The sequence below is a fragment of the Otolemur garnettii genome, unplaced genomic scaffold (assembly GCF_000181295.1).
Source record: "Otolemur garnettii isolate 467f Iridium unplaced genomic scaffold, OtoGar3 scaffold00042, whole genome shotgun sequence".
NCBI classification, from domain to species: Eukaryota; Metazoa; Chordata; class Mammalia; order Primates; family Galagidae; genus Otolemur; species Otolemur garnettii.
This window is the reverse complement of record NW_003852437.1, coordinates 4,887,774-4,903,164: the sequence shown is the minus strand read 5'-3', so window position 1 is coordinate 4,903,164 and position 15,391 is coordinate 4,887,774. Positions and strand designations below refer to the sequence as shown.

Sequence of the window (15,391 nt, the reverse complement as noted above, 5' to 3'; positions counted from 1 at the left end):
AAAAAAAAAAAAAAAAAAAAAAAACTTACAGTGTAGTAAGTAAGTGAGTAGAATGATTCACTCAGAACACTCAGGTACTCAGAATCGTTGAAGATAATTTAAATAGTGTTGGCAATCTGCATTCCTAAAGAGAATCAGTAAGAGCAACAGAACCACATGAGCACTGAGCGTCCAAATTTCATATTCAAACATGAAGATTAGAGAGCTTAGAGCAGACATGGATGTGCAGAAGAGCCACAGACTTACTAAGCAGCCCATTTCCTCTCTCTTAAAAGAGGGACCTTTAACCTGAATTTGAAGCTAGCTAGTTCTGGAAAAGGTTATCCAAATGGGAGTTGTAGGTGGGCATGGTGGCTCACACCTATAATCCTAACACTCTGGGAGGCTCCGGCTGGTGGATGGCCTGAGCTCAGGAGTTTGAGATCAGCCTGACCAAAAGCAAGATCTCATCTCTACTAAAAAACAGAAAAACTATTCAGGTGTTGTGGTGGGCGCCTGTGGTCCCAGCTACTTGGGAGGCTGAGGCAAGAAGATCACTTGAGCCCAGGAGTTTGAAGTTGCTGAGATATGACACCAGGGTACTAGCCAGGGCAACTAAGTGAGACTTTGTCTCAAATAAATAAATAAATATATATATATATACACACACACACCTATCTATCTATATATATTTGATTTGTGATGCAAGGCACAAGTGGATACCACGATCTTGAAAGGAAAGTGCTAAGAACTGTTTGCAATACTAGAAATGTTCTTTTGTGCCTCATACATTATGTGCACCATAGCCACTAGTTGTAGTTAATATGACAGAGAAACTGAATTTTGAATTTTAAGTTTAATCAATTAGATTTAATTAATCACATATGGCCAAGGTGAGGTACAGTGCAGATTTAGAAGCTATCCTGGTTGGGTTGGGTGAACACACGTTGCTTCATTTAACCTCATTTCCCTTTTCGACGGGGTTAATAACAAGGTTAGTAAATGACTCATACGACATCATGTGCCCTGCAAGGGTATGAAATAGAGAGAACTCGATGATAGGCTAATGAAATTAAGTGTTGGCAAGATGGTGAAGAAACTGGAACCTTCGTGCATTGCTGGTGTGAATGTAAAATGGAGCAGCTGCTCTGGAGAATGGTATGATGATTCTACAAAAAATTAAACAGATAATTATTGTATGATCCTCCAATTCCACTTCTGGGTATATACATCCCAAAAATGAAAGCAGGGACTTAGATATTTGTATCCCTATGTTCACAGCAGTGTTATTCATAATAGCTAAAGGGTGGAAGCAACCCAAGCGTCCACTGAGGAGTAACTGGATAAACGAAATCTATATACATACAATGAAATATTATTCAGCATTAAAAAGGAAGGAAATTCTGACAGGATGCTACAAGATGGATAAACATTAAAGACATAATGTTAAATGAAACAAGCAGTCACCAAAGGGCAAAGAGCATATAATTCAACTTACATGAAGTAGAACAGTCAAATTCACTAAGGCAGAGAGTAGAATGGTGGGATCTAGCAATCCCACTTGGTCTACATGAGATCAGTATTTCAAGATATCTCTGCACATCCGCGCTCACTGCCCCACTATTCCCAATAGCCAAGGTACGGGCTCAACTTAAGTGTCCTCCAGTAGATGAATGGATAAAGAAAACGGGGTGTCTGAACACAACGGAGTCCTACTATTCCCCTTAATAGAGAAGGAAATCTTGTAATTTGTAGCAACATAAGTGGACCTGGGGGACATTATGGTAAGTGAAGTAAGCCAGGCACAGAGAGCTCAACACCACATGATCACACTTACACTTGGAATCTAAAAAAGCAGAACTCAAAAAGAGTAGAATGGAGGTTACTGAGGGCTGGGTGGGGGAGGGCATAGGGAGATAATGTTAAAAATGAAAAGAAAAGTAGAAATGTGGCCGCCAAGGGCTGGGGGAGGGGAGAGTGCGGAGTTGGTGTTTAATGGGTATAAACTTGCAGTGGGGGGAATAAAAGCCTCAGGATATGGATGGTAGTGGGTGGTCACAAGGCAATGTGAATTTACTTGTACTCAATACCACTGAGCTGTATGCCTTAAAATGCTTACAGTAGTAATTGTAATGTTTTATATATTTTGTCACAGTAATGCAAAAATCCTAAGCATATTCTCTGTCCTCAGGGAGTTCTCAAACTAGCAAGAAAGAGAGCAATGGTGGTGATTACTATGTGGTGCTGGGATGTGGAATGACTATTTGGCTGAGGACAGTGGAAGAGTTGCACCTCAGAGGGGCAGCGGGGCTAGATGACCCTCCCGTTCTGGGATTCCATGAGTTTAGGAGGCCCACACATGTTGGGAATGGCAGCAGTGCTCGGGAGGGTGCTCACGGATCAGATCTTCATCCAGCTGCCATGGCCCTGTCCTACCCTGCTTCCTCTGGGCCTCACCCTAAGGCCCTCATTAGTCGCCACTTGTCAAAAAGCCCAGCTGGAAGTGAGGACTAACCTTTCCAGAAAAATTTATAAAACAAGAAGACCAACCTGGGGGGTTCAGCTGGGTGTGGGTGGATTAATTGCATAGGAAAATTCAGGTCGGCCACACTCTAACCTTGTCATCATCAGTCTCTGTGTCCTTTCACAATCCATCTCAAACATCTCACTCTGACAACCACCTTGCAGTTTTCCAACTGAATCTAACTCCCAACTACAGCCATTTCTTGATCCCCTGGAACTTCTAATCCAGTGACCCCCAATACCTTTTCACTTAGTCTCAAAACTGTCCGTCACATTTCTCTCTCCCCCCCTTACCTGGTTTACATGTCATGTTCCTTCATGATAATCATTCTTTTACATACACACCCTCCCTTCCATCATACTCACTTGGCAATTCCAAACTTTGGTTACATGGAGATCTCTGCCCAGTTATTTGTACCCAGGTAGATAGATGAGCCTGGTGAGAGCACACAGCTATGCCAACTGTCTCCTTTCATGTTCATGCTTCCTGACCTTGAATGAGGCTTTACTGCTGCCCAACAATCCAACTCTGTTTTCCAAGTCCATTTACTTTCTCACTGTCCTAGATGGCTCACACTTTCTCCTCTCTCCTCAATCTTCCTCACCAGTCCTCAATCTTAGCTGATGATCTTGCTTTGCATTTCATTAATAGAGCATGTCCGTGCCCCCACATGTACCAGCATCTGTGCCCTATATCCCATACATTCTGATTCTCCACTCATTAACCAGGGATGAACGTTCTCTTCTCCTCTTTAACCCCAGCTTTCCACTCATTTGTTGAATCCCACACCCATTCATCTGCTCAGGAACATTGATCCAGCAAGTAGCCCTTTCTCTCCTGTACACCACTTGTTCCTTCCCCTTTGGTTCATGCCCATGAGCATGCAAGCATGCATACTAAAAGCTCGTTGATTAAAAAAATACCTCCCTACCTGGTTAGCTCCTTCCAGTTTCTGCTCCACTTTGTCTCCATTTACTCTCTTTTTATTCTCTCTTGAGCTCACTCCAGACAGGCTTTGGTCACCACAAACCAACACTCTTCTTATCAAGTTCACCATTGACCTCTGTTTGGCCAGGCCTATTGCTCAGTTTCCAGTTCTAATTTGACCCATTTTGGCAGCATTTTTTAGTTAATCATTCTTTCTCGAAGCATTTTTTTTCACTTGACTTCGGAACACCATTGCCTTGTTTACCTCCTGTCTCACTCACTGATCATGCCTTCTCATTCCCTTTCTTGATTCTTCATCTCCCTGACCTCTGAACTTCAGTGTGTCACAGGACCCAGACTTCAGACAGCTCGATTCAGTCTGCCCTCCCTACATGCTGAAGCTCTCCATATGGACATCAGCATCCTAGACTCATCTGACCAGTTGCCCTTGCGACAATTTGACAATTCCAAACTTAAAGTGGTTTGTGTAGAAGACAGGTTTGTTTGTTTGTTTTTGTAGATAAAGAGTCTTGATAAGTTGCCCAGGCTGCTCTTGAATTCCTGGCCTCAAGCACATCCTGCATCTCAGCCTCCTATAGTGCTGGAATTACAGGTATCGATCCACCATGCTCAGCCTTCTCAGAGTAAAAACCTTGACGCATCTTTGGCTCCTCTTCCTCTCTTATGCCTATATCCGATTAATCAGCAAGTTCTATCAGTCTCTCCGTGGGAACACATCCAGAACTTCACCACTTCTCACCGGCTTCACTGCTAGGGCTTTGTACTAGTCAGCGCTCACCAGAGAATAGAACAAATAGGATATAGTGCAGCAGTTATCAACCTGTGGGTCGTGACCTGTATGACCCTTTCACAGGGGTCGCCTAATATCAGATATTTACATTACGATTCATAATGGTAGCAAAAATTATAGTTATGAAGTAGCAATGAAAATAATTTTATGGTTGGGAGTCACCACAAGATGAGGAACTATACTAAAGGGCTGTGGCATTAGGAAGGTTGAGAACCACTGACAGTGCATAGATAGGTAGGTAACTAACTATCCCTATTAGGGGTCCTCAAACTTTTTAAACAGGGGGCCAGTCCACTGTCCCTCAGACCATTGGAGGGCCAGACTGTGGGCCCCGGGAGGAGTCGGCTGCTAAGCAGGACAGGCAGCGGCAGCAAAAACACCTGTGGGCCGGATAAATGTCCTAGGCAGGCTGCATGTGGCCCACGGGCCGTAGTTTGAGGATGCCTACCCTATTTTGATAGATCTTGTATGTATGTTAAATAAGATAAAGAATTGGTTCATACAATCATGGAGGCTGAGAAGCCCCAAGATCAGTTCCAGTCTGAATCTGAAGGCCTGAGAAGCAAAAGAGCCAATGGTATAAATTCTAGTCTGCGTCCAATGTCAGTTCCAGGAGAAGACCACGTTTCTTTCAAAGACAGTCAAGCAGAAATAGAATGAATTCTTTCTTACTCAGCATTTTGGTTCTATTCAGGCCTAAAATGAATGATCCCTCCTCTCTTCCCCAATTAGGGAGGGCTATCTGCTTTACTAAGTCTACAGATTAAAATGTTAACCTTAAAAAAAAAGTTAACCTTATCAGAGAAGCCCTCATAAACACACCCAGAATAACATTTAACTAAATAGCTGGTCCTGGCCTAGTCAGGTTGACACATCTAAATAATCACTGCAGCTCTGTAACTTGCTCATCTGCTTTTATCTTTGTTCCTTAATCTAGCCTCCACATAACTGGATTTTAAAAATAAGCCTCATTATTTAGCACCTCTGCTAAAAATTCTTCAGTGTCTTCTCATCTCAATCAGTATGAAACTGGACCATCATGACCACCAAGGCTCCCCGTGCTGTGTTCCTACTCTTGGTCCCAGGGCTGTCACTCTTCCCCCACTCTTTCTGTTCTGCTCACACTGACGTTTTTTCCAAGAAGCCAGTCATGCTCCTGCTCTGGGTCATTACACTTGCACATCCTTAGGCTTGAATGGTCTTAATCCAAATATTCACCTTCTTCCCCCCCTCAGTGATTTTCTTATCTCAGAGCCTTGCAATACAAAAATGTGACCTATTTTTTAAAATGCAGTACCCCTCATCCCTCCTATTTCACTTTCTTGTAAAATTAACTGTATTTTTTTGAACAGTTTTAGATTTACAGAAAAATTGCTGCATGGCATGTAAAGAGTTCCCATAAATTCCATTCCCACATTTCCCTATTATTATCCTCTTATCAGTAGTATGGTACACTCATCACAACTAATAAACCAATCTTAGCGCTTATAATAATTGCCTTAGTTTTTATGTAAAGTCCTTTTTCTGTCCCAGGATCCTCGGGCTGGGCTAGGCTGTGCAGGCTTCCCTTGTTTGATGACCTTGACCGTGTTGCCGAATGTGAGTCAGGGGTGTCCACTGAAATGTTGTTTGATATTTTTCTCACAATGAGGAATGTCAGTCAGGTGTGTCCACCATTGAAATTTTGTTCTTCTCACAGTAACTGAGGTTATGAGTTTTGGGGAGCAAGGCCATTTTCATCACATCGCATTAGGAGTACCTGTCGGCAGTACGATTCATGACCGCCAAGTTGCTCTCGGGTACCTGGCTGAGCCGGTGGGTGTCAGTGGATAAAGCTACCCTTCCTCCCCTCTCCACAGTGCACTTTTCTGCAAGTCATTATGCGTAGTCCACACTTAAAGCGTGGAGAGTTATTCCTCTCCTTCTTGAAGGTGGTTTATTTAATTATTTGAATTCCTCTGCAAGGGAGATTAGTCTCTTTTCCCCATTTCCTTATTTAGCCAATCATTCATTTATATCAAAATGGACCTACAGTATGTTTTACTTTGAGTTATAATCAAATAATATTTTATTTGCTTTGTATTTGCTCAAATTGTTCCAGCTTTGGCACTGGTAACGCTTCCGTTTGGTTCCTGTGTTTCTGACGGTCCTCCATCCAGGCAGGATTTGTTGATTTTTGTTGCTTTGTTTTGCTTTTTAACACTTCCTTTCTTTTAAGCCTTAGCCTGGTTTTTCAAAGTACTTACTTGTCACCACCTGGCATAATGCGCGCGTTCTCGATTTGTCTCCCTGCGCTGAAGTGCCAGGCCCTCGAGGGCAGTCGGGACAGTATCTTTCGCCCACAGTGGTGCGGTCAGCGCCCAAGCGGACGTGATCTGACGTTGGGTGAATACGCGCCGGCGGGTGTTGAGGCCGATTTGAGGGGGGCTCGTCCGCGTGGGTTCTGGGAAGGCGGCGCCGCCTCGGGTGACTCGCCGCCCGCCCGCACGCCCGCTCGCAGGTCCCCGCGGGAGCAGGACCCGCCGCAGCCCCTCGCGGCCACACCCACGCTCAGAACGGCGCGGAGCGTCTCTGCGCGGAAACGGACTGCAAATGTCAGCAGCGCAGCGGGGATTCCCAGGGAAAGTCCGGCGCGCTCCTCGCCTCGGGGACCGCGGGATGAATGGAAGAAGTGTCTGGGGCGGCAAGCACTCCCCGCCCGCCCTGGGCCCGCCGCCCACGGGGACCCCGAAAGCCGCGAGTGCGGCGTGGGTTCCGGGCAGTGTGGAGCTCGCTGAGTCCAGGCGGGGCGGGAACCGGCGCGCAGGGACCGCCGCGCCCCAGCGCTGTCACCCCGGGGCGGGGCCTGCTCTCCAGCTGTGGTCGCTTCCGAAGCGGCGGGGGCTGGGCCGGCGGCGCCCAGATGCGGCCGCGACGGCGCGGAGCTCGGGCGGCCGTGGAGAAGCCCAGCCTCGGCAGCGGGAGGCGCCGGGAGCCGGGCCGGCGGGAGTCGCGTGACAGGTGTCGGTCTCCAGCGCGGCGCCAGCGCGGGACCCGCGCCCGGGCAGGAGAGGGGCTTCGGGGCTCGCAGGCTCACTCCGGCTGCTGGTTCGTTTTTCTCTCCTTGGGTCCCCTTTTCTCTTCTCACTCCTCCTGGGGGGAAGGACGCACCCTCCTGGGCTGTGCCGGGTGGCGGGGTGGCGAGGCCGAGGGACCTGCGGGGATGCGACCTGGGAGGGACTGTCGCCCGCCGGGGGACGGTCCTCTGTGCCTTGGGGGTGGGAGGACCTTCCGATCTGGCCCAGGTCCTCAGGCCGCCTCCAGTTACCTTAGGGAACACAGTATTGGGTTTCTCACGGAGAGTGGAATGGTTTGTTATCTCTAACTTCTGGAAACGAGGGATTTAGCACTTCGGAGGACTACTTCAGAGACAGGCTGCCTTTCTCAAGTATCCAATCCAGACAGTTTTTGTTACGTCAAAAGGCTGAAGTGTTGTTTTAATCAGTGGAGACATTATTTCAGTTTGATCACCTCCTCACTTCCTATTAGGCTTCAACTTTCTCAAAAACACCAGAATGGGTACCTCTCGACTTGAACTTGACAGTATGACTCAGAAGCCGGGCAGTACAGGGAGACTGGCACCGCCTAGAAACAGTTCCTTCCAAGTGCACCTAAGACTTTGTTTTAGAAGAATGGGGAGAGCAGCAGTGGCTATGCCTGAGAGAACCACGCCGTCCCCACACCGTCCCAGGGGGAATTCTCTTTTTGTAGAGTCCCAGCTGAGATCTGTATTACTTCCTGTGGTTCTCACGCACTTGTTATAAGACTTTTCTCAGCAGAGGGAGGAGTTGTTATTTCCACATGAGTATCCAAAAATGAGTCACAGGGCTGCTCTCTTAATTGTGAAGCTTTGTTAATGAACTTTTGAGAAGTGAAGTTTGCTCTGTCTGTACATAAGATTCTAGAAGCCAACTGCCTGCCTGCTAAACTGGGGCGGGCTGTGTGGGAAGTAACAATTCAAGTTTTCAGTTTCCTAAAGCGCCTGATAGTACCACATACCAGCCAGGGTCACTGGGCTGATCTAAGATAACCATAAAAATCATGTGCTTTGCCACAGAAGCCCAAGAGAAAATTAATTTCATTATCAATAACCGTTTTTGCTATTGTTTTCACGTATGGTAAAAATACGTCATTTTTCTTAGTGATTGTAAGTTAATCTGAAATTCAGATATTTGAGGCTGTTTGCCATCGCTACATTAGTGTTAAAACCACATAAAAATCTGTGAAGCAGGTGGTGCTAGTGGGAGCCAAGAAATTAAAATGTTGAAGCCAACAGGTCCTATTGCCATGGGTAGCATCTTAGGAGTGGAATAGGAAGCAGACAGCAGAGAACAGCCCCACAGCTGGGTGGAGCTGAGTTCAGCCCCAGTCAGCAGTTAGCAGTTATCTCTGAGCAAGCCTCTCCCCTGAGCTCTGGTTCTACAACCATGAATCCTACCGACAGGGGCCTTAAAGATTAGTGGGGAAGGCCAGCAAATCTACTGGAAAATCTAATATAATGAAGTGAATGCTACAATTAATCTGTGCCTGGAGTGGAATTACTGCCCCAATATGACTGATGGTTCTGCCCATCTGGGATTTGGAATGGACTGGATCATTCCTGAAAGAACAAGGGAGCTTTTGCATTTAGTCATCTGCTTTTCTTTGTAGGCAGCCTATTCATTTCTATGATTTAAAAATATGTTAATTAAAAAGGCACGATTTTTAAAGTGCTTCAATTAATCATATTTCCTATTATTTAATAACCATATAAAAATAAACCCAGGCTATTATCACCCCTTGGCAATTACACGTGTTTTTAGTCATTACCTTTTCAGAAATAGTGTAACTAATTAATACTTTATAACTTTACAATACTGTATTGAAGCAACTTTTTGATCACTGTTTTTATAGTTCTGGTTCATCTTTTTAAACACACTAGCTGTATGAGTCAGATGAGTAAATTTGTTATATCCCCATTTACTGTTGGGATTGAAATCTACTGAAGTGCTTTTGTACTTGCTGCCAAAATATATTAAATTTCCCCAATTCTCTAAGGTAGCCAACTAGTGAAGGAAACCATACTCAATTGGAGATAACTTTACATTAATTTTCATACTTTGTTTCTCTCTTGAGAGCCTCAAACTTATTATTTCTATGAGAAAGAAAGGATTGAGTATGTTATTCATCATTGTACTCCCTGAACTTGGCAGAGGCTTGATTCATGCTAAAGTGTTAGGATGTGTTTATTGATTAAATACTGAACCTCGATGTAGGAGAAGGAATTGTCAGGAAGATGGTTGGGTAGGTGACCCGGTAGAAGGAACAGCATGTACAGGGAAATGGAACAGCACTGAGCGGTCATGAAGCTCCAGTGTGGGCACAAAGGGTTGGGCAGGGGCTGGAGGAACAGGCAGGACCAAGTCATAATGGCCCAGGGGCCAGGTAGGAGCTGTGAGTTTTTATCCTCTGAGGCCTTTGGGAGCAAGAAAATGATATTGTCTTTTACATGTTGAAACAACAATCATAAGAACAAAACTTAGAACTTATAAAGCATGGAATGGGTTAGATAAGAGTGGCATTGGCCTTAAAGAAGACTTAAATCAGGCAGTGACAATGAGGAATAGAAAAGAGGGAAGGACCTGGCAGATTTTTTTCCCTCTTTGCAAGGCCCATCACTTCAGAACAGATGTTTAAGAGGCAGAACGCAGTTGTATTTAAGAGTAGGCCCTGAGGAAGGGGCAAGAGTTTAAGATGACTCTCACACTTCTGTTTAATGATGAAAACATCCTACCAAGTGGGAGAGTAGGATTGGCCTACAGGATGCTGAGAAGCTCGCACAGTAATTGATGAAACATAATCAGTTTTCTTTAAAAATTTTCAAGGGAATAATAACAGCTAAAATTTATTGAGTGTTTGTTATGTGCCAGGCACTATCCTAGGCTCATTACATGGATTAAGCCTTTTACTCCTCACTGCAATCCTGTAAGGTGGGCACTCTCCTTTGACAGGGGAAGAAAATGCCTCAAATTGATTGCAAGCACCTGGCTCTGGAGCTTGCACTCTGAACCACTCTGCTACGATATGTTGTTTCACTGAATGAGCGAGTGGTGTTTTGGATGTTGTGGCAAATTAAACTGGACTAGCCCAAAACCTGAAATGCCATGGGCAGCATGACACCCCTTCCTGTTACCTTCATTCCCAGAGATACCTGATTGATCTAGGAATGTACCTGGAACAATCAGACATTTTCTTCTGGAAATTTAAACATTTCAGGGGAGACTCACAGTGTCTCAGGATTCCCAGGACTTAACCATTGTGCTGGCATGGCTGCCTTGTCACCACCTTCCCAGGCACTGGATGCTTACTTAGCACTTGTGTTTCTTAGAGGCCCTCAATGCTTTGTTGCTAAGATCTTCCAGAGGGAAGCAAAAAGGCTGGCAAGTGGGAGGATTAATCTCAAGCAAGATCAAATTATGGAAGAATCAATCACTAGCAAATGCAAGCATGTACATAACCGCTCCAGGTCTCACATTCCTGGGTTGGGGTCTGCCTTCTGGGGCATTTTGGTCTGGTTTACCATGATCTTGGTGCCTTCCTTCTTCCCGCTCTCACTTCCAGAAGCTTATTAAGTGAACTTGATCCTGCTGTGTCCTCTGTCCTCTTGATTTTAGCTTGGCAAATGATTCAGAGATCTTGGGTTCAGATCCTTCTTTCTATCTGGGGTCTCCAAATAGATTCCTTTGGTCCTGACAAAGATATTTTGACTGACAACTCTGCTGGCTTGCAAGTCTGATCTCAACTCTTCTCACTGTTTGATGATTCATCCCACCCTGGCTGGGACGAATATTCTTATTTTTTTATTTAGCAAGCAGGGTCTAATTATTTTTTTCCTCAAAGGCTTCTCCTTTGGACCATTTAAGGATCATAAACACTGAATGAATGTACCCAAACTGAATCAGCAGACTCATTTATTAAAGTTTTAAAATGTGCAAATGTCTAAAACTCAGTTTTAAAATGTTTTCTCCCCATATGAATTCAATCTTTTATTCAACATTTCTTCATATTTATTAGGAAATCATGATATTTATAGTTGCCTGTTGGATAAGAGCGACATGAAGCTTTCTTCCGGGGCGGCTGGACCACGTTTACCCCTTGGTCTGGATTCCTCTTCTTCTGTCTGCAAGTCATTTAGTGTTCACGTGACGAGAAAGGGAAGGGTCTTGGTTAATATTTCTTGTGGGTTTGTCTTGCCTTTTCAATGCAACAGTGGTTTCCCTGAGAGCAGAGAATCGCTAGAGTTAGGGGCTTGTTCTGTCCTCCCTTAGGTACCTCCCGCCAGGTCTAACCACGCTGTGACTTTTGCTCATGATAAAACCATCTGTCAGGGTTGGTCACTTTTTGGCTGCTCCTTTAGAATCTATGCCTACCAGACATTATTTGTGTGTCTCATTCAACTTCTTTTAAGTCTTCATAATTTGTCATTTTTAATATGAATTAGAGTTTTAGAATTGATAATTCTCAATTATTCTTTCTGAGCAGATTATTCTTCCTGAGCAGATATTTTTAAATGGATTTATGGGGGTTTTGTTTTTTTTTTAGTGGATCAGGATAATCAAGAAAACACTAAGTGCCCTGAGATCTATTTCCCATTTTGTAGGCCTGAGTGTTTTACTTGTTTCCCTTTTCAAAGATGGAAAGTGGTGTTCCAGTCCTCCTTGCATAACTTATTGGGTAATGATGTGATTTTTTTAGCTATTCAGAACAGTGGAACTTGCTCTGTTGCTATCTTCTCATGGAAAAGGTGAACAAGTATTTTGTTCTGTCTTCTGTTTCAGTTTCAGGATTGCAGCAATGCCTGCCTCTTCTCATGATTTCCTTGTGACTCTCTACTATGCACCTCATTATGTTGATTAGGGACACAAATCTATTGATTTGGGATAAAGTAGGACACAGTGTGTGGCTGAATTCTGAATTTTACTACATTTCCCATCTCCTCCTCCCTTCCCTGATTACTGTGTGTGGTAAACCAACGTACGTGTGTATAATGATGTTTAGCTGACAATATGATTTAGCTCTTTATTAAGAAGTACTCATATATAGGCTCGGTGCCTGTGGCTCGAGTGCTAAGGCACCAGCCACATACACCTAAGGTGGCGGGTTCGAATCCAGCCTGGCCCGCCAAACAACAATGATGGCTGCAACCAAAAAAAAAAAAAAAAATAGCCAGGCATTGTGGTGGGCACCTGTGGTCCCAGCTGGTTGGGAGGTGGATGCAGGAGACTCGCTTGAGCCCAGGATTTGAAGGTTGCTGTGAGCTGTGATGCCACAGCACTCTACCCAGGGGGACAGCTTGAGGCTCTGTCTCAAAAAAAAAAAGAAAAGAAATACTCATATATATTATTTATTTTAATTTTCCTAAGAGCCCAGAAGAACAGAATTAATAAGTATTATTCTTATTGTTATTGTTGCCTGTATTCACATTTCATAGATGAATAAGCAAAAATCACCTGGAGAGATTAAGTGATCCCACAAGATTACCCAAGATTACCCAAGGAGTCAAGTGCAGAGGCCTGCTGAGTTATGCTGTCAGTAGTTGTCTGAAAGGGCAAGTTTAGTGTCTTAGGTCAATTCCCAGGAAATAGAATTGAGATTTGCATACAAGAAGTTTTCTTTGGGAAGTGCCCTGGGGATACATGGTGGGTGGGGGAAGGGAGAAGAGAGAGAGCACAGGATTTTACAGGAGGAGAAATTGGACAGTGGTGCATGAACAGCAGCAGCCTTGAGATGAAGAATTTCGGAGCTGGGGTGTCCCTTCACAATTGTCCTCTGTTCCTCTGAGGGGTTGGGCGTTCATGCCCCTCACATATGGGCAATGGCTCTTTTCAGTCAAGGGCAATTCTTAGAGCTGTGAGCCTTTGGCAGCTAACCTCCCCAGCAGATGGGGAAATAAGGGCCTTGGTCCTGAAGGGGATTTGGATATTACCTCACCCTCTACCTTTGTATACAAGAGATCATTCTCCTAGGCAATGACTTGCTTATGTCTGACACAGACCATCGCCCTGCAGAGTGGAGCCCAGATAGTTGGCATTTTGTCCGAGACTTTTAAAAATTTTTTTTAGACAGAGTCTCAAGCTGCTGCCCTGGGTAGAGTGCCATGGCATCATCATAGCTCAGAGTAACCTCTAATTCTTAGGTTCAGGCAATTTTCTTGCCTCAGTTTTTTTTCGTTTGTTTGTTTGTTTGTTTGTTGTTGTTTGCTTTGTATTTTTAGTAGAGACAGGGTCTCACTCTTGCTCAGGCTGGTTTTGAACTGGTGAGCTCAAGCAGTCCCCCTGCCTCAGCCTCCCAGGGTGCTAGGATTACAGGTGTGAGCCACCTCGCCTGGCCTTGTCCAAGGCTCTTAAGGATTTAGGATCGTTGACCAGAAAGCAAGAAGATAGGTGGCCTTGATGCTGGGAAGACTAGGAGCACAGGAGAAAATCCAGGGGAGCGGAGGCCGTGATGAGCTCACTGGTGCTACCTAATCAAGAGGACTAACCCTTCACTCCAGAGCCAGAGCACAAGCAGAACTCATGCTAGTCCTTTCCATAACTCTAGACTTTGGCACTGTGAGATATTAAAAGAATTTTGTGATATTAACCTATAGTTTCTCTCTCTCCTAAGCCTTTGAAAGGCCTCTGACAGTCTAGTGAATCTCAGTATGTCGTCTGCAGAGTATAAGCATCAGAATTACCAAGGATATTCCAAAAATAAAAAAGGAGAGAGAGAAAGAAAAAAAGAGAAAGTCCACATTCTAGATCTAGTGGAACAGAATCTAGGGATGGGGCTCATGAATTGACAATTTTCAGCACATCTTCCCTGATGATTTTGATACATGCTGTATAGTTTGGGAACCACTATCCTAAGCCATCATGCCCTTGAAGGTGACCAAGCCAACTGGGACTTTTCAGATCACCAGGAAGCTATGGGAGCCCTGGGACAACAAAGGGTCACCTGACCCTCAATCCCAGCAGGCTTGGCATAGTGAGGGTCATCTCTTGTTTTTCATTTAAACTACTGATGTGGGCAACAGAGAGCCTGCCCCAAATTCCTTAGCTTCTGTCCAAGGTTGTTGGAGAGAGAGAGGAGAGAGGAGAAAGAGAGAGAGAAAATATCTCTCTGGCTTGGCCTTGTACTATCTTAAATAGCAGGATGAGAGATGCCAAAGTTTTCAAATAGTTGTAGATGGAGGAGGGTAAGTCAGCGTACTTAATAGGAATCAGTAAACTTTCCAGGAGAATAAGGAGGTTTTAGGAAATCTCATGCCAGATGAAGCTTTCAGGTGCTATCTTAAAACTTTAACAACCATCTAATAAGATGAGGATAACTTTGGCAGGAAGGTTAATCGTTCATCAATGCAGGAAAATATATGATCTGATTCATTGAGACAGTCCATAATTTTTCTTCATGTGGAAAAGCATTCTTTTTTTTTGCAGTTTTTGGCCAGGGCTGGATTTGAACCCACCACCTCCAGCATACAGGGCCAGCACCCTACTCCTTTGAGCCACAGGAGCCACCCAAAAGGCATTTTTAAGCTTAGCAATTTGGGGTCAGGTTACTATAGGAAATATTAGTCACCTAAAGAATTTCTGATAAACTCCTAAGATATCTTTTTTTTTTTTTTTTAAGACAGAGTCTCAACCTGTCTCCTTGGGTAGAGTGCCATGGCATCACAGCTCACAGCAACCTCAAACATGTGGGCTTAAGTGATTCTCTTGCCTCAGCCTCCCAAGTATCTGGGACTGCAGGAGCCCACCACAATTCTCAGCTATTTTGTTGTTGTTGTTGTTGCATTTGTCATTGTTGTTAGCAAGCCCGGGCTGGGTTTGACCCACCAGCCTTGGTGTATGTGGCTGGCACCCTACCCACTGAGCTATGTGCACCACCCCTCCTAGGATATCTTGAATGTTTTATTTCCTCCTGTGACATTAGACTACTGTGGTTTCTACAACACCATACATGTCTGCACTCAGGCTGTCTGGGCCTGGGTTCCCTTTCCCTTCTCTCTACCAAGCTAATTCCTATTAAACCATCTAGGCAGAGTCAGCCCAGACAACACCTTCTTTTTTTTTTTTTTTTTTTTTTTTTTT

General features: G+C 44.6%; 1 protein-coding gene across 2 annotated transcripts in view; it reads left to right on the top strand.

Annotated features, from left to right (window-relative positions):
• STX11 (syntaxin 11) overlaps positions 1 to 15,391 on the top strand; it is a 36,273-nt gene that overhangs the window by 3,445 nt on the left and 17,437 nt on the right. The window contains exon 1 of one of the 2 annotated variants that reach the window (XM_003790268.3): positions 7,157 to 7,328. The exons of the other annotated variant lie outside the window; for it this stretch is intronic. The gene's annotated coding sequence lies outside the window, so the exon portion shown is untranslated. Of the gene's footprint in view, positions 1 to 7,156; positions 7,329 to 15,391 lie in introns of those variants that run through there. 2 annotated transcript variants of the gene reach the window in all.